Source organism: Phoca vitulina, unplaced genomic scaffold (genome assembly GCF_004348235.1).
Source record: "Phoca vitulina isolate PV1807 unplaced genomic scaffold, GSC_HSeal_1.0 scaffold49, whole genome shotgun sequence".
NCBI lineage: Eukaryota > Metazoa > Chordata > Mammalia > Carnivora > Phocidae > Phoca > Phoca vitulina.
In genome coordinates this window covers 6,911,330-6,933,427 of record NW_022589752.1, presented here as the reverse complement: position 1 = coordinate 6,933,427, position 22,098 = coordinate 6,911,330, and the positions used below count along the sequence as shown (strand labels likewise).

General features: G+C 40.5%; 1 protein-coding gene across 1 annotated transcript in view; it reads right to left on the bottom strand.

Moving 5' to 3' along the window:
• Window positions 1-2,864, bottom strand: part of FAR2 (fatty acyl-CoA reductase 2) — a 149,315-nt gene extending 146,451 nt beyond the window's left edge. The window contains exon 1 of the mRNA XM_032432659.1: window positions 2,321-2,864. The gene's annotated coding sequence lies outside the window, so the exon portion shown is untranslated. The remainder of the gene's footprint in view (window positions 1-2,320) is intronic.
• Window positions 2,865-22,098: the final 19,234 nt, after the last annotated feature.

Sequence of the window (22,098 nt, the reverse complement as noted above, 5' to 3'; positions counted from 1 at the left end):
AGTGCAGGGCCCTTCTAAGTTCCGAGCCCCACGTGACTACACAGTTTGCGTTTCCATGAAGCTGGCCCTGCCCAAGGCCTCTGCACGTCTAACATTTGGTTGGGTATCAAGGAGGCTGTGAACTCTGAAAACGTAGGCAGAATTCTTTCTTAAGAATATGTTTGTTTTTCATATTCCATAGCTTGTTATCAGATTCTTAAAGTGGTCTGTTAACAAAATAAAGCATGAAGAATGACTCTTCAAGAGTAAAAAATGTCCTCACAGAGCCCACAATGTCAGGGACAAGCATGCTGGTGGTCACTGTGCATGATCCTTCTGGAGACTGTGCTTGTGAATGAGTGAGTTTTCTTTTTTTTTTTTTTAAAGATTTTATTTATTTATTTGAGACAGAGAGAATGAGAGAGAGAGAGAGAGCACATGAGAGGGGGGAGGATCAGAGGGAGAAGCAGGCTCCCTGCCGAGCAGGGAGCCCGATGTGGGACTCGATCCAGGGACTCCAGGATCATGACCTGAGCCGAAGGCAGTCGCTTAACCAACTGAGCCACCCAGGCGCCCGAGAATGAGTGAGTTTTCATGACTGCACGGGAGTTATTAAAAAACAAACAAACAAACAAAGAATTAAGACTACCCAGATGTTGCCAGAAATACACTCAAAATGCATCTTCAGATGATAGGAAAGCAAATGGTGAGATGTTCAAGATGACCATATTCTTTATAAACACCAACGTGATACCCAAATATGAGCTCTTTTGATTTTTACCCCCTTAAAGAAAGCCTCTCCCTCTTCTGTAATTAGAAGTCACATTCCCTCCTTCAAATAAAGGAGAAATGCCTCACTGCAAGATTTACCAACTCGTGGTGTAGGAGTCAGGTAGGAATTTGTTAAAAAAAAAAAAAAAAGCAGGTGCAGAAAATGCCCTCAGAAATAGAAAAAGAGCCCTCTGAAGACCTGCATCCTGAGAAACACTACAGGTGCAGGTGAAATACTTCAACACCCGAGTCTGGCTGGTAAAACCCCACAGCCATCTCCTGGAAGTTTCACACACAAATATCCCTAAATGTGCCTTGTGCTGAAAAGCCTGCTCTTGCAATTCGAGCGGCTGCCTTAAAATTTTATTTAGTCCCTTGGCCCTTTCAGAATAAATATGCTTGCTTCTCAGCCAAATCTCCAACTTATATAAATGGGGGTAGAGACATGAGTAATTGAAACCAGAGGGTTTTCAAATTTCCTTTCGCTCAGTGTCAAACTTCTCATGATGCCCCTCGAACAAGTAGAAAAGTACCATTAACCTGAGTTTCTTGGTCACCCTGCTGTCCCTACTCTCTGTCCTTGCTCACGGTACAATGGGGCACTCCGCACGATTCAACCAGCCGCCAAAGCTCTTGCAGATCCATCGAGGACCTGGCTGCTCACACTAGGTAACTCATCCATCCAAGAGTCAGCGTTTATTAATTCTACCCATCCCGCAAGGTGAAAGAGTAGGCGGGCAGGTGAGAAGTAGCTTTCCTCTGGTTTCTAGGATTAAGTTGGTTATTAATCCTTTTAATTGAATGGAATTGCCCCGCGGGCAATCTTCCTCTCCCAGGGTGTGAGCAGCCTTCCCGCTAGCCATCTACTCCAACTGGAGTCTTCTGGTACCTGCGCGCCAGCTCTTTCCACCACGCCCAGGCCACAGGGAGAGGCGGCAAACTTCCGACAGCCGCAGACCGCACCCCGGCCACCCCTGCGCTCTTCACCTGGGCATGGGGCCTCCGCGAGGCCGGCGTGGGAGTGGGAGTGGGAGTGGGAGGGTCCGGACGCGCGGCCCGGCGCGGGGCTCAGGGCGAGCGAGCACGCGCCGCGGGGCCGGGAAGCGCGGCGGTCTCTCCCGCGCAGGGAGGGCCGCGGACCCGGCGCCGCTCCACACGTGGCCCGGAATCGCCGCGCTCTCTTCAGGAATAGCCCCAGGGGCCAAGGAGGCCGCCGCCAGACGCGCCCAGGCGCCTATCTCCCTCCATCCTGGTTGCCAGGCGCGGCTCCCACGTTAACCCTCTCGGGCCCCGCGCGGCCCGCCGCCGCTGCCACCCCCTGCGCGCTCCACCTCGGCGGGCAGCGCGGGCGCCCAAAGCGCCGGCCGACGGCCGGGGGCGGCCGCAGGGGACAGAGCCTCCCAAGCCGCTTCCCTCCTGCCTCCTGGCCGCACGCCCACCCTCCCTCCGGGGCCCGCGGGGACCCGCCCCTCCCGCGCACCGGCCGAGCCTGCCTCCCCGGCCGCCCCCAGCCCCGCGTGGCCTCCGAGGCGTGGGCTCGGTGAGCGCTGGGCTGCGGCCCCTAGAATACCTGCTCCTCCGGCGCGGGTGGGGTTCAACCAGTGGTCCTGTGAATCCCGGTCCTTCCCCGAGGCCCCGGCAAGTACTCCAGCCGCGGGGAAAGCGCTCTCGGCTTTTCGGCTCCCAAACGTGACACTCTATATATCCGGCTCCGAGACTGGGTGTGGGGCTGGAGGAAACCACCCTCCCTCCGACCTTCCCGGTTGCCGCCGCGGCCTCGGCGTGGGGCGCAGTGGCGGCGGCGACCTCAGCCCGCGGCGGGAGGAGGGCGCGGGGCTGGCGAGGGCCCTTACAGGCCGCGGGGCGACGGCACGGTGCGCGCAGGCCCGCCCCGCGGCATCCATTCATTCAGCACCCAGCACAGACGCTCGCTGTTACTCCCGGGCTTTTTTTTTTTTTTTTCCTTTTTCTCCCCATTTTTTTTTTTTTAATCGGTGGGTGAGGGGAAAGGGAGCTAGAAAGGCGCCCCTCTCTGGTCTGGAAAAGAAGAGCTCCCACACCTTGAGAGAGAAAGAGAGGAGGAGGGAAGTAGGGGTTGGGGGGAGAGAGAGACAAAGTCTAAGGTTCTGGTCTGAATGCTTGGAGGACACACCTTTTCCCCACCCACCCTAGTAGAAAATACAGCCTCAAAATCCGAGTTCACTGAGCGTGTGGGTAACACACACTCCGTGGGAGGGATGCTCTTGTATCTGCTCCACTCTGCGGAGGCGCCCTGCAATGCCCGACGAGCGCAGCGTCCTTCTAAACATTCATGGGGGTGGAGGCACGCTCTACTCATACCCAGGGTTTGGAGGGCAGACTTGAGGCTCTGTCTGCGTCGGCTACGGGTAGGAGTGGGCAGGTGGAGAGGAGACTAGAAAGGACCCGGGAGGCGCGCTGCTGTTTCTGCAGCTTTGCTCAGCAGCGCTTCCACAGATTAAAAGGAAAAGGAAAAAAAAAAAAAAAAAAAAAAAGACGTTTTGCTTCTTAGCCTGGGAGCTTTTTTTGCAGATTTGGTTTGGTCATTGTTAATATTTAAACGGAAAAACTGGATCCGTTGTCAGGGAAGACTTCTAGAGGGACGGACAGGCAGGGGAGTGGAGCCGTCCTAGTCTTCAGCAGCAAAGCGCTGAATGCGGGCCAACGCCCAACCTAATTCCTAGAACAAGGTGGAAGATAAATTCCCAAATAAATGTGGTGTGTTAAGATAAAACAAAATAATATTGCCCTAGAAGCTGTCTTCACTGTCCTCATTACAACAGTCAACATACAAATAGATAAAATTTAATTCATGAAAGATGGAATTAATGAAATGAGCATTTTTTTTTTTTTTTTTTGCGTTAAAAAGAATTCATATCCATCTTGAATTCTCTTCTACGGGGCTGTCTTTGATTAAATGTGGCAAGCAAAGTGTAGCCTAAAGACACTGTGGCTAATTTCCTCTGGTGGCTGCCCGAAAGCAAGAGAAAGAGAGAAAAAGTTAGGACCAAGTAAATATACTTTTTGTTACCCCTTCCCCCACTGGAAAATAAATCCGAATGTATTCTCAAAAACGTGTATGACAGTACTTGAAATGATAAATATACTTTTTTTTACCCCTTCCCCCCACTGGAGAATAGATCAAAACGTATTCCCACAACGTGTATGACAGTACTTGAAATGATACTGTCAAATGTTGGTGAGAATATGTTGAAATCCCTCATCACACAGCAGAGAGAAGGTTAAATTGTTACAACTCTTTGGAAAGCAATCTAGCAACACATTTCCAAGACATAAAATGTTCAGTCACTCAAAATTTTTTTTATTGTTCTGAATCTTTTGATAAAGGATTCCCATTTCTTAGGATATATCCAAAGAAAATAATCCACAAAAAGGGAAATGCCATATGGACAAAGTTACAGGTTTATTATAGCATTGTTTATAAGGTAGAAAATAAAACATACTTTCAGTGGAATGTTGGCAACTAAAATGCAACATTATTACAGATTACAACATTGTAATTTGATTATCATCATTTAAAATGACATTTATGTATAGATAATGTATTGGTCTGCTAGTGCTGCCATAATGAAGTACACAGACTGGTTTAAACAACAGAAATTTATTGTCTCACAATTCTGGAGGCTAGAAGTCCAAGAGCAAGTGTCTGCAGGGTTCTTCCCTCTGTGAGCTGTGAGAAGAATATTTCAGGCCTCCCACCTAGCTTCTGGTGGTAGGCTGGTAATTTTTGGCTTTTCTTGGCTTGTAGAAATACAATCTTTGCCTTCATGTTCACATGGTGTTCTCCCTGATGTCCAAATTTCCCCTTTTTATAAAGGCACCAGTCATCCTGGATTAGGGCTCATCCTAATCTCATCTGAATTTAATTTATTACATCTGCAACAACCTATTTCCAAATAAGGTCACATTCTGAGTTACTGAGGGTCAGGACTTCAATGTATAATGGGGGAGGTGGGTGGAGAAGGGCACAATTCAATCCTAAACAGGTAAAAACAAAAAGAGGCAGTGTAGTGGGTTGAATGGTGACTCCTAAAAGATAGGTCCCTGGAGCTCATGAATGTTACCTTATTTGGATGAAAGGGTCTCTGAATATGTAACAAAGTTAAAAAAGATCTTGAGAGCAATTAATCCTGGATTATCCAGGTGGGCCCTAAACCCAATGTTAAGTGCTTTTATAAAAGAAAGGCAAAGGAGGATTTGTTGGAAGAAGTGATGTGGAGACAAGGCTGAGATTGGAGTGATGAGGCAAACAAACAACAATAACAACAACAACAACAACAAAAACCCAAGGAAACCAAGGAATGATGACAGCCCCCAGAAGCCGAAAAATAGAAGGAAGGATTCCTCCCTCTGGCCTCTGCAGGGAGCACGGCCTTGCACCTTGATTTCAGATTTCTAGCTCCAGAACTGTGAGAGAATTAATTCTTGTGGTTTAAGCCACCCAGTAATTGATTACAGCAGCCTGAGGAAATGAGTATGAATAATTTGTCTGTGCTGCAATTCCACATATTTACTTTTTTGTTTTTTCGCAAAAGAGATAATATGGATCAAGACCTTTTCAAGTGGGTATTTTAATAGAGTTATCTTAAAATTCTCATTCACTTTTGGAGGGATAGGCAGGGGACATGCTAAAGATTTCATCATCTTGCAAAATAAACTCTCCAATAGGCTCAAGGGCAGCTAAAACGACAAAGGGTGCTGATTTTGTGAAAATGTGTCCTATTGTTCTGGATCCTCACACTCTGTACACATACAACTCCTGCTAATACACATTCAGTTCTACGCTGGTCTGATTAGAGGGCAGTCTTCAGGGTTTTATCTCAAAACCATCGTTGTTCATGGTCGATGTTGAGAAATAGGCTATTACAACTAACCTCTACTTTCAAAGTCTTTTCTCCCTCACTATTGCTCAGTGACTTACCATTTTATTCAACCCCATAAAATAAATGTTTCTTTATAAATCTGCCTGGAAGTTTTTATTTAATATGCAAAATACTTACAAAATGTGCCAGACCCAAAGTAATACGTCAAATCATCCTAATGACACCATCAAGTGGGAGGTTGTGAATAAAGCCAGTCTTCCAAAAGAATGCTATCTCTTTAAACACAAACTGTTTCTGTTGACTGATAACATCAAGGAAACAGAGGTTTGATTTTCATCTACAGTAGAATCATAAAAATATAGTGTTCTGGAACTAGAAAGCTAGCCCTCGAGGCCCACTATCTTACTTTAGCATGGTAAAGTCTGGATTTCATGTCTTGTCTATGGTCACTATATTAGTTTCCTGTTGCTTCATAGCCAATTATCATCAACTTAGTGCTTTAAAACAATACCCATTTACTATGTTGAAGTTTTGTAGGTTGGTCATCCAGGCGTGAAATAACTGGGTTCTTTGCTCAGGGTTTCACGATGCTGAGAGTCCCATGTCAGTGTGGGCTCTGATCTCTGGTCTGTGGCTTGGGGTCTTCTTCCAAGCTCCTCATTGTTTGTTGGCAGGATTTCTTTCCTTGCAGCTACAGGTCTGAGGGCCCCATGTTTTTACTGGTTGTTGGCCAGGGTTTGCTTCCAGCTCTTAGAGGCCATCTTCTAGTCCTAACCATGTACACTCTCATAGCACTTTTGTTTGCTTCTTTAAGGCCAGAAGAAGAAAATATTTCTCTCTTCAAATCTCTGACCCTTTTAAAAGCTGCAGTTATGTGAGGCCCACCTGGGATAGCCTCCCTTTGGATTAACTCAAAATCAGCTGACTTGGGGCCTTCACTTTCATCATACAATGTAGTCCCAGGAGTGAAACCCGTCATAGACACAGTCCCACCTGTTTAAGGGCGCGGGGCTAGACACAGCACATAAACTAGAGGGTGTGATTTTGGAGGCCATCTCAGAATCCTGCCAATCTCACTTAGATGGTAGGTGGTAGTGCCAGCCCTAGCAGCGTACTGTTTCCTACTCTACTGGGGAGTTTCTTCAGCATAAGGAAAATTGTTTTTCATTATCTGGCCCCTTTATGAAGCAGCTAGATATGAATCTTACCAATTTTTTTTTCTTATCTTCTTTTTCCTATGTAGATATATAAGTCTTTAAAAATTATGTAACACCTTTATTGACAATTGTAAATGTAATAGGTGAGGACTAGTATTTCCTGATTCCAAGTATAGTGTACTCTGAGCTGATGGTTTCTTAAACCTTGGGTCATAAACATCAAGAATCTTTCAAGAATGCTCTTGAGAATCCTATTATGAGAGTGCAAAAGGGTTACAGCTGAATAATTAAAGCCATATTCTATTGACTATTACACAGACGTTAAAAAGAATAAATTAAAGCTATGCCAGTTGAATTGCACTGATTTCCAAGACATTTGATTTGTGACGAAGGTAACATGCTGAAAAACATGTGTGATATGATCACGTTCCTATTAAACCAATATCAAATAACTTTGAATATGTACTTGTGTACATAGATATATAGGTCTATGAAAGCATGGAGAAAAACATGGAAGGAAACATACGAGGTTATTAACATGTTACTGTGGTTTTTAAAAAAGAGGCACTAACACTTGCGGAGGAAGTTAGGGGGAGGAACACAATGCAAAGAGGAACAAAGAGAAAGACTAAAATGTAAATTAAGGTATCATACGATCACACTCATGCATTTACTTAAACATATTTTTCAAATTTTTTAATTAAAAAAGAATGCTCTGAGTTGCCATTCCATCCTAACAAGTCAAAAGCTGAACAAACTGAAAAGTAAACAACCCTTCTTAGATTTGTCAGAGAAGTGAAATCACAGGGCAGACTGCTACCACTGAAATTGGAGAAACAGACAAGAGGATAGAAAAAGTAATAACGGACAGGAGTAGAAATCAATTAGAAACCTCCAAGTTACCAGTGCCAAGTAAAAAAACCTGAACTATAATTGATGAATTGCTGGAGACTCAGTGTGGACAACTCTGAGTTAAAAACTCGAGGGGACCCACTCATGGGGTTGGAGGATGGTACACTTTTTTGTTTTACTTCCTCTACCGGATCCTCACAGTGAATATTGGACAAAAATTTCCTGGTGCTTCCAGCAGGAGGAGGGGAAAAGGAATCATCTGAAATAAGCCAGAACATTCTGTTCTTAACAAGGCTTACCCTCACCAGAAACTATTATACCACAGCCTCACCTGTTGGGGTTTTATCGAGCCTAATTTAACTATGGTAAGGGAATTACCCAACTCCAACCCCTCCACCTCTCCTATCCCATTTAAGGAGGGAGAGGGCAGGACTGAGAAGCACTTGTGAAGTTCACAGCCTAGGGGCACAGGTTCACCAAAAGACTGAGATATAATCATAGGAATATAGAAGGCTTCCCTTCTCCACACACTTTATCATTACATTACTAAATGCCTATTTACTGCAGTTCCTTTTCCCCGTACCTCAGGTCCAACTTTCAACAAAAAGTTACAAGGCATACTAAAGGCAAAAAACACAGTTTGAAGACACTGAAAAAGCATCAGAACCAGAGTCAAATACAGCAAGAATGTTGGGATTATCAGACCAAGAATTTTAAAACAAAAATAAAAACAAAACTTATGATTAAAATGCTAAGGGCTTTATTTATTTTTTTCTAAGTTTTATTTTATTTTAATTAATCTCTACACCCAACATGGGGCTTGAACTCAAGACCCTGAGTTCAAGAGTTGCATGCTTTTCCAACTGAGCCAGTCAGGTGCCCCAAAATGCTAATGGCTTTAATGGAAAAAGCAGACAACTTGCAAGAACAGATGGATAATATAAACAAAGAGGTAGAAATTTTAAGAAATAATCAAAAATAAATGCTAGAGAGCAAAAACATTGTAACAGAAATGAAGAATGCCTTTGATGGGCTCATAAACAGATGGGACATGGCTGAGGAAAGAATCTCTGAGACTGAGGATTTGACAATAGAAACTTCCAAAGCTGAACAGCAAGAAAAAAAAAAAAAAGACAGGAAAAAAGAACAGACTATCAAAGGGACAACTACTTAAAGGTGTAACATATGTATAATGGGATGACCAGAAGAGGAGAGAAAGGGACAAAGCAATATTTGAATCATTCATGATTGAGAATTTCCCTAAATTGGTGTTAGAACCCAAACCACAGATCCAGAAGGCTCAGAAAACATCAAGTAAGATAAAGGTTTAAAAATAAACAAAAACCAACCAAACAACAACAACAACACACACACAACTACGCTTGGGCATTTCATGTTTAAATTTCAGAAAATCACAGATAAAGAAAAAGTCTTGAAAGAAGTCAGAGGAAAAAATGCCTTAGCTGTAGAGGAACAACAATAAGAATTACATCCAACTTCTAAGAAAACATGCGAGCAAGAAGAAAGTGGAGTGAAATATTTAAAGTGTTAGAGGAAAAAAAAAACCCAGAAAATCCCACCAATCTAGAATTTTGTACCATGTGAAATTATCCTTCAAAAGTAAAAGAGAAATAAAGACTTCCTCAGACAAATAAAAATTGAGGGAACTTGACACCAGTAGAATTGCCTTGGAAGAAATGTTAAAAGAAGTTCTTTAGAGAGAAAGAAAATGATATAGGTCAGAAATTCAGATCTATATAGAGAAAGGAAGAGAGTTGGTAAATGAGTAAGTGAAAATAAAATAAAATCTCTTATTTTTCTTATTTATCATTGACCCAACAGCTAATGGTTTGTTTAAAATAATAACAACAATGTATTTGACTATATATGCTTATTCATATATATATGTTTATAGATATGTGAAATGAATGACAGCAATGATAGAAAGAACAAAGAGATAGGAAGGAGGAACTGGGAATACTATGTTATTAGAGGGTACTCACACTACCCATGAAGCTATACAGTGTTATTTGAAAGTGGACTTTATTAGTTGTAAATGTTTATTGCAAACTCTAGGGCAATCATTTAAAAAAAATAAAAAAGGACATATAATTACTATGCAAGAGATGAGAGAAAATGGAATCATATAAAATAATTAAAACCACAAAAGCAAAACAAATGCAGAAGATAGAAATAGGAACAAAGAACAAGAGCAACAAATAGAAAACAGGCATGATTATGGGAGATATTAATCCAATTATACTAACAATCACCTTAAATATCAATGTTCTAAATACCCAATTAAAAGATTGTCAGAATGGATCAAAAAACAAAGCCCAACTATATGTTAGTCTACAAGAAATCAACTTTAAATATAAAGACACAGAGTGATTAAAAGTAAGGGGATAAAGAAATATTCCATGCTAACTCTAAATAAAAGAAAGCAGGAGTGGCTGTATTTATTTCAAAACAGCAGACTTCAGAGCAAGGAAAGTTATTAGAGATAAAGAAGGGTATTAGTTAATGATAATGTGGTGAATCCTCCAAGAAGACACAATAATCTAACAATATAATGTCAAAATACAAGAGCTTAAACCTGATAGTACTGCAAGGAGAAACAGATAAATGCTCTATTACAGCTGGAGACCTTCACACTCCTTTATCAGAAATGGGCAGAATCAGCAGGCAGAAAATCAGTAAAGACATAGTTTAACTCAATAACACCATCAATCAACTGGATATAGTCAACATCTATAGGCTACTTTATCCAATAACTGCAGAATTTACATTTTTCTCAAGCTCGCATGGAACATTCACTAAGAGAGGCCACATTCTGAGCCACAAAACACATCTTAGCAAATTTAAAAGAATAGAAACCATACAGTGTCTGCTCTCATACTACATTGTAGTTAAACTAGAAATCAGTAACAAAAAGATAGCTGGGAAATTCTAAAATACTTGGAAATTGAAAAACACATTTCTAAATAACACACAGGGCAAAGAAGAAATCTCAACACATATTAAAACGTATTTGGAACTAAATGAAAATGAAAATGCAGCTTATCAAAATTTGTGGGATGCAGTGAAAGCAGTGCTTAGAGGGAAATTGATAGCATTGAATGCATAGTTTTAGAATATAAGAAAGATCTAACATCAACAACATAAGCTTCCACTTTAGGAAAATCAGAAAAGAAAAGCAAATTATTCCTAAATTAAACAAAAGAAAAGAAACAATAAAAATTAGAGCATAAATCAATAAAATTGCAAACAGGAAATCAATAGAGAAAATCAACAAATTCGTTTTCTACTAAGAAAATTTTTCTACTAAGTAAGAAGAGAGAAGACACAAATTACTAACATTAGAAATGAAAGAAGGTAAATCTCAGTAGATCCCATGGATATAAAAAAGATAATAAAGGAGTGTTATGAACAACTCTATGCCTACAAATTTGATAACCTAGATGAAATGGATTAATTCCTTGAAAGACACAATCAGTCAAAGCTCACGTAAGAATAAATAGGTCATCTGAATAGGCCTATATCTATTAAAGAAACTGAATCAATAATTAATGACCTTCCAAAATAGGAATCGCCAGGTCCAGATGGGTTCACAGGTGAATTCTACCAAATATTTAAGGAAAAAATTATATCAGTTCTCTAGAAGCTCTTCCAGAAGTAGAAGGAATACATCATTAGTCATTCTCTGAAACCAGCATTACCCTAATACCAAAATCAGATAAAGATATTACAAAAACAAAACAAAATAACCCCCCAAACTACTACTGACCGATATCTCTCTTGAAACGTAAGTGTAAATATCCTCAATGAAATGTTAACAAATTGAATCCACAATGTATACAAAGAATTACACACCACAACCAAGTGGGATTTATCCCAGGTATGAAAGGCTGGTTCAACATATGAAAATCAATTATTACTGTTCATCTCACCAACAGGCTAAAGAAGAAAAATCACATGATCATATCAATAGATGCAGAAAAAAATCGTTTGACAAAATTCAACACCCACTCATGACCAAAAATAAAAAAAACCCCACCTCTCAGCAAACTATGAATTTAGGGGAACTTCCTTAACTTGATAAAAGAACATCGACAACCAATAATTGTCATCATACTTAATGGTGAAAAACTTGAAGCTTTCCCTTTAAGATCAGGAACAAAGCAAGGCAGGAACAAGGCATGGATGTCCCTTTCACCACTGCTTTTTAACCCAGTACTGGAAGTCTTAGCTAATTCAGTAAGACAAGAAAAAATAAAAGGTACACAGATTGGGAGGGAAGGGATAGAACTGTCTTTGTAGATGAACTGTAGGTGAAATTCATGTGTCAATGTAAATTCATCGATTATAACAAATTTATCCCTCTTGTGTGTGATGTTGCACACGTGGGGAGGTGTGCATGTGGCGGGGGGGTGCAGAGGGTATATGAGAACTCTCTATTCTTCCTACTCAATTTTTCTGTGAACCTAAAACTGCTCTAAAAAAAAGTTTATTAATTAAAGTGTGTTAATTAATTGAAGAAGATGAGTATGTTTATTTGTCAAGTGTGAAATGAAATAGAAGATAGTTGTGGAAAGTCATGGGCTCTAAGGATGAACAAAAAGGATAACTGCAGAATCCTGAAGCAAGAAGATCTGTGGTTTTCTCTTATTTTATCCTCCCCCAATAAAGCAATTACTTTAGATTCTAAAAGAAGGACCTTGTAATATTAGCTAGAATCAAATGGTTATGGGCCACGGAAGGAATCTCCTTTATGTGTCACGGGACAGAGGAGTGTGAGCTTACTGCACTCCAAAGAATAAGTAATTGTGGGTTTTGATGGTTTGTATTTCTGTGCAAGCTTAAATCAACACTGTTTCCGTCGGGCCACATTGTGCACAAGTATAGCTCGTACCAGTAGGGCAAGTCTCTCCAAACACTGAATCATGATTCTGTGCATTTTTACTTTGCTCCCATGGTGTGTCTAGATTTGCTAGTAAGGCTTATGGCCAGTGCTGCAATTAGAAGTCATAGAGTAGCACAGGAGAAAGGTAATAAGAAGAGAGGGGCTGTCGGGACAGCTGGGTGGCTCAGTTGGTTGAGCGTCTGATTCTTGATTTTGGCTCAGGTCATGATCTCAGCATCATGAGACAGAGCTCCAGGTTGGGGAGTCTGCTTGAGATTCTTTCCCTCTGGCCCTCCCCCTAAAATAAATAAATCTTAAAAAAAAAAAAAAAAAAGGGAAGAGAAGGGCTCTAAAAAGGAAACTGTAAGTCCACATCTACCTCTAATATTAAGAGGCCTGTTGCAAGAGTCAAATGGAGTTTAAGTAAATATTGACCAACATCAATAATCCAGGTATTTAAAACACAACTCAAGCTAACAAACTGTTATGTAAGATAAGTTCTATTCTCCCACCTTGACAAATATATTTTCAAATGACAAAACGATAACATATGTGTAAAGCTAGGACTTTTATATGACTGAAAGTTGCCAAAGTATCAAGATAACTGAATGGAATTATTGTGCATATCTGAATGTTCATTTGATGGGTTGACAGCATTAGGGTGAGTAATAAAACAAAGGTGTACATAATTCACAAATTATTTCTTATTTATTCCCACAGATGGATTTTTCTTGCCTGCATTTAAAGAAATCACTAGTTATATTATTAAGATCAAGACAATAGCATAATTTGTATACTAATTTAGATTAGGATTAAAAGCATTAAAGAATAAAGTGAAATTATATTTAAAAGAGAAGAAGTTTGCATTTTTCAAAATGTGGATTAAATTAAATGGAAAGTTTGAAAAAATAAAAGTATTTTTAATGTTTTTTTTTTTTTTTACCAAAACTTTTAAATTACCTATTAAAATAAAGTCAAACTATGGGGCACCTGGGTGGCTCAGTCTGTTAAGCATCTGTCTTCGGCTCAGGTCATGATATCAGGGTCCTGGGATGGAGCCCTGCTTCAGGCTCTGCGCTCAGCAGGGGGTCTGCTTCTCCCTCTCCCTTTGTCCCTCCCCGACTCATACTCTCTCTGTCTCTCTCTGAAATAAATGAAATCTTTAAACTACAGATCACATTATTGAATATCAAAGTTTTAAATGAAAATTATTTAAATAAGGTAATATTTATTTTATTGTTTTGAAAAAGCTAATATATATTTTAAGAATTTTCATACCAATAGAATTATTATCAATTCTAGCATTCAGTGTTTCTGCAGTTGTCAATGTAAGAAAGAATAGATCAAGCCAGTAACATGCTTCATGGTATTACATTCAGATCTTCATATATATAATTTGTTTTTCAACTTTATATTTATTTCATTGCAATAAAAGAGCCTTTTCCTCCATCTGAAACCACCCTTTCGGGCAAGAGGAGATTGCCAACAATTTCCTGGATTCCCCCCACTCAGTTCAGTCTTTCAAAGCTCCTGCTGCACAGGGGTGGACCCCTGAGATGATATATAGGGACCTCAAAACCTCACTCAGGTGGGGGTGGGGACCCCGCAGTGCTGGCCCCCTCAAGCCCAAGGGGACCACGCACCCCACAGAGCCCCTACATATATATATACACACTTAAGAGTAATATGAGTTGTTTACTATGGCAAAATGTCCCTCAGCCGTGAAAAGCAACTGTTGCCAACACGGCACTAATTTGGAATCAGAAATTGGAACACAAAGAGAAACAGGGCATTTCACTTTAGCATTACTAGGAAAAGACACTTTATTATGCAGGAGTTTATTGTATTCATGGTTTCAGAGAAGCAGGATTTGGTGTTAATTATTTTGTCTTTTCTGTTATCTAAGTGCTTCTGCCACTCAAATCTTCCTCACATTCCAAAGCAGTATCCCTCACTGAGACCAGCAATGGCACAAGCCCCAAACTTCATGGCATTCAGAGGCAGTCACATGGTGTTTTGGGGATAAATGGCAGGAGAGCCGGCGTTTTCTGAGACCTGAATGACATTAATCATGAGAGTTGATGTTTGGGATTGTGCCTCATCTTGTGCCATTAATGACTGCTGGATCCCCAATGACAGAAACACTCATGCATTTAACACGTCGGTGTATGTGTGTGTGTGTGTGTGTGTGTGTGATATGTGGAACCCTCTGGAAGGCAGATCCTAGGGAAGGAGACGCTCTTGCTTGGCCATAAGACCACTCTTAGATTGCATAAGTAAAAGAGCAATGGGGAGGGGAGGCACTAAGTATTGAGACATAAAATTTTAAGTCATTATGCTGGGAACCTGAGAAGTGGTAGATGGGACAGAGGAAAGGTAAGGACAAGGGGTGTTTACCAGGCTTTGAATCCAGCTCAAAGAGGAGCTTTAGATAGAATTTAGATATAAATTTGGGCCCAGCTTATTGTATAGTAGCTGATCGTATCAGGAGAATAGGTACAATATTAATACAAGTTTTGCTGTTTTTGTTGCTGTGGTCACAGGCAGTGTAGTTTTCTTCCATGATGGTTTAATGTAGGTTTGGGTGGAAGAAGACCCCTGGGCTCATTGTTGTAGATGTTTGATGGTTTGGGTGACTGTGGTTCATTCCAAAGCACCAACTCTGCTTAAGTGACCCCCCAAGCACTCGTATTCCTTGGGGATGTGATACAGTTGTTCAGGAAGCCTACTCATAACCTCCTAGAATATGTTAGAGTTTGAAAATAGGCATGAAGAAGAAGGATAAACAGGTTGGTCCCCCCCACCAATGTGTGCTATTAAAGGTTGCGACAGGTTACAGTGAATATATTCTGATCTGGGCCTGAATTTCCCAGGCCTATAATTCCAGTTGATAAGTGGGCGCCAATATAAATCATCACCTTTCATCCTTCATAACTTAGGACCCGACAGGCTATTAAGTGCGTATCCACACAATTTTCTACAGTCTTCCCTTTACTACCTTTTCTAAGCAGGAAAACTGAAGCTAAGTTTTCAGTTGTTTGCTTAATAATTACTGTTTCATGCTCTAATGAATTTCAAGTACTCAAAGACACATTATATTTTGAGAATTTTCTTCACCTCCACACTTCTTTCATGTTAGTCTGGCTACCTAACTGTAGTGTTTGGCACATCTAAGTCAAAAGGAATCCTGTGTTATCTACATCCCCCCAAATAAGTATTGTCAAATTTTGCTTTTCTTTAAAAGAAAAAATGGCTAAACGAAGTAAAAAAATTACTTGGATTTTGTAAAATATTAAATATGAATCATTTCTGGATAAGCATTCTGCACATTTCACCTCAAATTTTCAATTAATCCGTCACTTGTCCTCATGTCAGATGCTAGATACTGTGCAAAGTGACATCCAGTTTCTCTCTTTGAAAACTGCCCCTGAAACATAAAGGTGATCCTCCATCAACAGTCATTCATTCATTCATTCATTCATTCACAAATACTCATGGATCATTTGCTAGGTATCAGACACTGTCTCAGTTTTGAAACTGGGACAAAAGAATTAAAATCTCTGCCCTCTTATAAGTTAGAGTTAGAGATGGTAGAAAACAGAGATTAAACAAACTCCAAAGTAAATATCTGTTTACAGATTTTGGTAAGTGCTATGAAAGAATAGAAGAGAACTCTATGAGAGGGCATAACAGGGGAGACCTGGTTTAGATGTGGAGTTTCAAACAACTCGGTCAAATGACATTTAGGTTGATACTTAAGGAAGGAGAAAGAGTAATGGGAAAAGTTCTAGGTGAGAGAACATATAAAGATTTCACAGGGTAAGTGTATTGAGCACGTGGGTCTGTGGTTTGAGATGAACTTGGAGAATGGGTAGGCATCAGACGATAGAAGGCCCTGGAGGTCCAGGTAGGATATTTGGACTTGATGGGCAGTACAACAGTACAGCAAGGGTTTTAAGCAGGATTTTAAGACCCTGCCTTTGTGGTAGGAACTGACTCGTCCAAGGGTGTTGCCCTGACCTTAGCTAGACCAATCAGATTTTTTTTTCCAGGAATTTGGATTCTTTGACCCAAAAGACACAGATTCTGCAAGTTTCTGGAAGCTTATTAATTCCAGACAGCATTCTAGAAATTCCATGAATTTCTGCTATTTGGTCCCAGAGTGTCCTAAGTTCCTGTCCTTCTCAAAGACTGTTTATTCTTTCCTGGATTGCAATAAATGTCACAGTATTCCCATAAAGTTATTTATTATTATTATTTTGCTCAAGTTGGGTAGATTTCATTTACTTTTATTTCAACAAAAAACCTTAACTAATATAATTTATCAGTTCATAACTTTCTGCAGTAATGTTATGATATTTTGTTAGTGCTTTTAGATGGCTCAACCAAAGAACAAATATCAAATAAAGATGAGTTGAGAGGATCGTAATTTTGATGATATTTCCAGTCACCATTTTTGCTTTGTTGAACAAAGAAGTTTGAAGCTTTTTTATTGAGTATATTAGGTAAAGGAGAAGTTTTTCTCAATAGATACACTTAGATCCTTAAAAAGCAAGGATACCACTCAACTAAATCTGGAAAGTTAAAGAAAAAGGTTAAAAATTAGATAACTCTTCCTTTTCCTCTTTTTGTTGCTTCAGTAAAGTATCTGGTTGTAATGGAACAGTGGCATTAACAAAAGCCCTGAGTGTTTTTAAGCAAGAAGGCACAGGTCTTACATGACTCTCTGTTAAATCTTAAATCAACAGGCTCCAAATTGGTTAGAACTGAATCACATTCAAACGCAGCATTAAATCCTTGCTCTTGAGCTATTCTGTGCCCTCATTCTTGGAAGACTCTAAGAGTCCAGCAGGAAGAAAAAATGTCACAAATCAAACATTTACCAGGGTTAAGCAGAGCAATTACTCCCTGGAAGGTTCTTAGAAGGCAAAGTCCTGAAATCAAAAGATAAATGTGAAATTCAAAACAAAACATTGCATTATTTCAATTATTTCATTGTTAATGTAGAATTCATCATTTACAAAGATGTGGACAAAAACAGTTTTAAAAATGTAATACAATCATCTGGATGCAATATTACAACAGAAGTCAATAGTTCTAACCTGTCTCTTTCTCTTTTTCTCTTGCTTGCTTGCTTTTGTTTTTACTCTAGCTCTCATTCTCTTTTCTCACCTGTAAAAATGAGGATGATAATGCTAACTTGATAAGCTTGCCATGAAAATTAAATAAGAAAAATGTATGTAACAATGAATAGCCTAGTACATAAACTCTAGTAGCTTCTCAATGGAAATTGCTCTTTTTCCTCTGGCCAAGTAAAAATTGTATCAAATGAGGGGTGACTGGGTGGCGCAGTCGGTTAAGTGTGCGACTCTTCGTTTCAGTTCAGGTCATGATCTCAGGGTCGTGAGATCGAGCCCTGCATCAGGCTCCACTCTCAGCACAGAGTCTGCTTAAGACCCCCTCTCCCTCTATTTTTGCCCCTCCCCCACCCCATGCACTCACTCTCTCTCCCTAAAATAAATAAATAAATCTTTAAAAAAATTGTATCAGATGAATTGCATATATATTAATTAGAAGAATTAATTTAGAACGAGAAATTACATAGCTTATAGAAAAAAATCAAAGCAGATGCTTATTATCAAATATAAAATTAGACTATGGAAATAAAAGACATGACAAGTACATAGCAATTGATACTATTAATAGTTGTTTCTTCACTTGGGATTATATTCTTTTACTGTTGATTGGTGTCTTTTTTTTTAGGGACAATACCAGACCAGAATGATAGTTTTCTCCCCACACGTAACCTTCAGAACGGAAGGTCCAGTGTCAGCACAACTTGTTATTTTCTCAGGTTCGCCAAACCAAGAATGTGTGTATTGAGAGTCCTGAGTACAATTTAAATAAACCCAATTGAGAAAGTTTAACCACAAATTCAATAGAGAAATTTCCTCATCTTGGTATACATTTGGCAATTGGTTAACTTTGCTACGATGTGTGTCAGAAGCAACACAGTGTCTAAGACTCCTCTGAAGGGAGAAATGGACTGATACAAGTCATTTTCTTTTAAAGAAAACAGCTGATTTTATTTTTTAACAGCCAGTTACATATTTGTTTACTGTGTTCCTGGCCCTAAGGACATCACACATTTAACACATTTTGTGCTCATGACAACCTATGCAGAAGGTACTACAATTGTCCCCATTTTCCAGATTAGAAAAATGAGAACAGAGCACAGAGCACAGAGAAGCAAGTGTCCAAGTCACTGTTGAATGAATTTTGTTGGTGCTTCTCCTTATATTCCCCATTATCGGTCTTTATGGTCTGATTCCCGTTATGACTCATGACTCAGTTTTGTTCCTGTAATTTGGCTATGTGCTAACATATTTGGCTATGGGCTTCTGGTTTCCAACACGAGCTTTTCCTCCGACTTTGGTCCTCTAGCTTCCCCGGTGCATCGGTCCTTATGTTACCTATAGTAATGTAAGGTTGCATGGAAGGGAACTGCCCACGTTCTTTAAAATGGTGGGGGCTTCTGAGGATCACCAAAAAGTGAGAAAGCATCAAAACCACCTTAGCTGCTGTAGATTTTGGCTGAGTCGCAGAGCTTCTGAGGCCAGACGGTGCATACAGCAGGTAGCAGGGAGAGCGGGAAGCAAGAGCTCATTGCTAAACGAGATACAACATCTCCCTAACTGCTCCAAGTCATTTTATCGTTCCCTCAGAACACGCACCTTTTAACCCTGCTGCTTTTTCTGAATACAATTTACTTCCCGTAGATTGGACTGAGGACATTTTGTCACCTTCTTATAAAAAAAAAGGACCCCAAGAGGGGCGCCTGGGTGGCTCAGATGGTTAAGCGTCTGCCTTCGGCTCAGGTCATGATCCCAGGGTCCTGGGATCGAGCCCCACATCGGGCTCCTGGCTCAGCGAGGAGCCTGCTTCTCCCTCTCCCTCTGCCTCTCTCCCTGCTCATGCGTTCTCTCTCTCTCTCCCTCTGTATCTCTGTGTCACAAATGAATAAATAAAATCTTTAAAAAAAAAAAAAAAAGGACCCCAAGAGTGGAATTTGGTACCAAAACATGTCTCTGGTAGTTGACCCACTGTACTAGTATCCACTGCTGCTTTTGGCTTGGTCACCAACTCCAGATGACCCTGCCTGTGGTTATGACCAAGGCGGCAGTGTCACGTTATTTAAGTGCTTTTCATGTATTTGTTCATTTAATTTATGCAGCAACCTAGGAGGTAAGCACTATCATTATCCTCACTTTAACAGCTGAAACAACTGAAAAAATTAATTGGGGTGAATTACAGTTAGGAAAGAAAACCCAAAATTGATGGCAGTGGAGAATAGTAGTAGTATCTTCAATAGGCTGAAATAATGCCTCTGTGTGTGTGTGTGTGTGTGTGTGTGTGTGTGTGTGTGTGTGTTAGTTTGTGTAAATGTGGGAAAATCTGCACTTCTACATCCATGGTTTTGTCATAGTTACCGTCTTTGAAAATGACCTAACAACTTTTCTTATTTCACAACCAAGAGAAGAGAGAGATGGGTAATCTAACAGAGGGATTAATTTAAAAATCTGTTGAAAAGTCGGGCTCTTCAATATCTTTTTTCACTGGTATTTGAACATGACATTTCTTGTTTGAGACTTTAAAGCGACAAAATAACGAAAACACTTACTAAGCAGCCTGGCCTTCTCTTGCTATGGGGTCTTCGCCACGAGGTCAGGGAATACCTGGGTTCCAGAGTATATCTTCAGGACAGCTGAGTTACTGTGGTCTTTATTTCTCCTAGTTCTACTGTTTCATGTTCTGTGATTTATTTCCCCCTCTCTAGAGGGATGATGTTTTCCTCCTGACTGATAAAAAGGAAGAGGAGGAAACATTCCCATTCTACAAATTCTCTTTATTCAATGCAAATCAGGAGCTATTCATGTCTATAAGTTTAGGAGATTATTTTGCAAGTTCCTTGACAACAAGCCTGTCAATCTATTTTAGAGTGGTATGATAAATGTAGGGACTCAGTACTTCTTGTTGAATGAATGAATTGAAATTAAAGTCATCTGGGTTAACGTCGATAGCACGATTTGACATCAACATCTCCAAAGAACTTAAAATAGCAGGATTTTGCCTTTAAAGATTGTTTTCTTGGCCTTTATTTTTTAAGTTATCAAGACAGTTCTATTATGGGTTTCTCTTCTCTTTGGGAAAACTGACGCCCTGAAGTCTGTAAGGGATTTGGGAGCAAGGCTTTCAGAACCTTGAGGGGCTAGCTGCTGTTAAGGTAAGGTTACTTTTAGTCTTTAATAAAACATAAAGTCACTAAGGCGGCCACGGGTTCCTTGAGGAAGGTCACGCTCTGCATGTCTCAGGCATCTGTCACTGCGTTGTCAGCTGTAAGGAGATTTAATTTAAGCTACATCTCCCTTGCCTTTGTTTCCCTCATCAGTGAGAAGCAGACGGTGTTTCTCTGACAGAAGGAGGCCTCGCATGGGAGACCATGCAGAGAAAATAGCCTGTGTGTCTCAGAAACGATACAGGAGACCATGTGTGGAGTGTGTGTGAGAAACAAAGCATTCCATGCGGCGGCATGTCACTGTGGGAAGGGAGTGCTGAGGGACAGGAAGCAGAGACCTGCTCACAGAGAGGCTCTCGGCTGCTGAGACACTAGATTATCCTACGGGGGATGCCGAAGCTTTGAAGGGCTTAGGGGGTCAATTTGAGAGGAGTAAACCTGAAAGCAAGAGACCAGTTAGAGATCTGGAGTCATCTGGAGATAGTGGAAATAATCACTCAGTTTTAGGTTTGTGCCACTCAGGAGGGGATATTGCACTGAGGTGGCAGAGAGCACCGGATCTGGAGCTAGAGCTAGGGCCTGCGAGTGAATTCTGGCCCACCACTATGGGACCCCGGGCAAGTTATTAATCCCCAAGCTTCGTTTTCTTCAAGTGTGAAATGGGGATGAAAATAAACATCTCTTAGCAGTTCCTGTGAAAAGTAAACAAGAAAATCGATGCTAATGGCACAGCACAGTGACTGCTATAACGTAGTCAGCCATAAATGCTAGCTGGGATCGTCACACAGTAAGGAGAGAAGAGAAAAAGAGGTAACCTAGTGAGGAATAGGAATGACATTTCCAGATAATCTAACCACTCTTCCAACTAAAACCATAAACACTGGTTTTATTCCAGCAAGGGTACAGGAAAACAAAAAACAAAAAACAAACACAAACAAACAGAAAACAAAACCCTCCATCAGAATGAAACAAGTAAAGGGAAGTTAGGTGTTTTCTGCAAAGGGCACAATTCTGGCCATATTGCCACGCATCCTAGTTTTCAACGGGCCAAGTTGTAGAGTTGGCATGACCCTGTGTTAAGTTAGATATAGAGAAATTCAAAGAATGGCATCAGTATTTCTGCCGTGTGTTCATTGATGATGAGAAACATTTGATATCATTAGTAACTACAGATTCTATCAACATTTGAAAGGCTTCGCTGCCCAGAGATGTTGAATAAGATCTCAGTTGTTTCTGGCTGGCTTCATCACATCCCACAGGATCCTTTCTTGTCTGTCT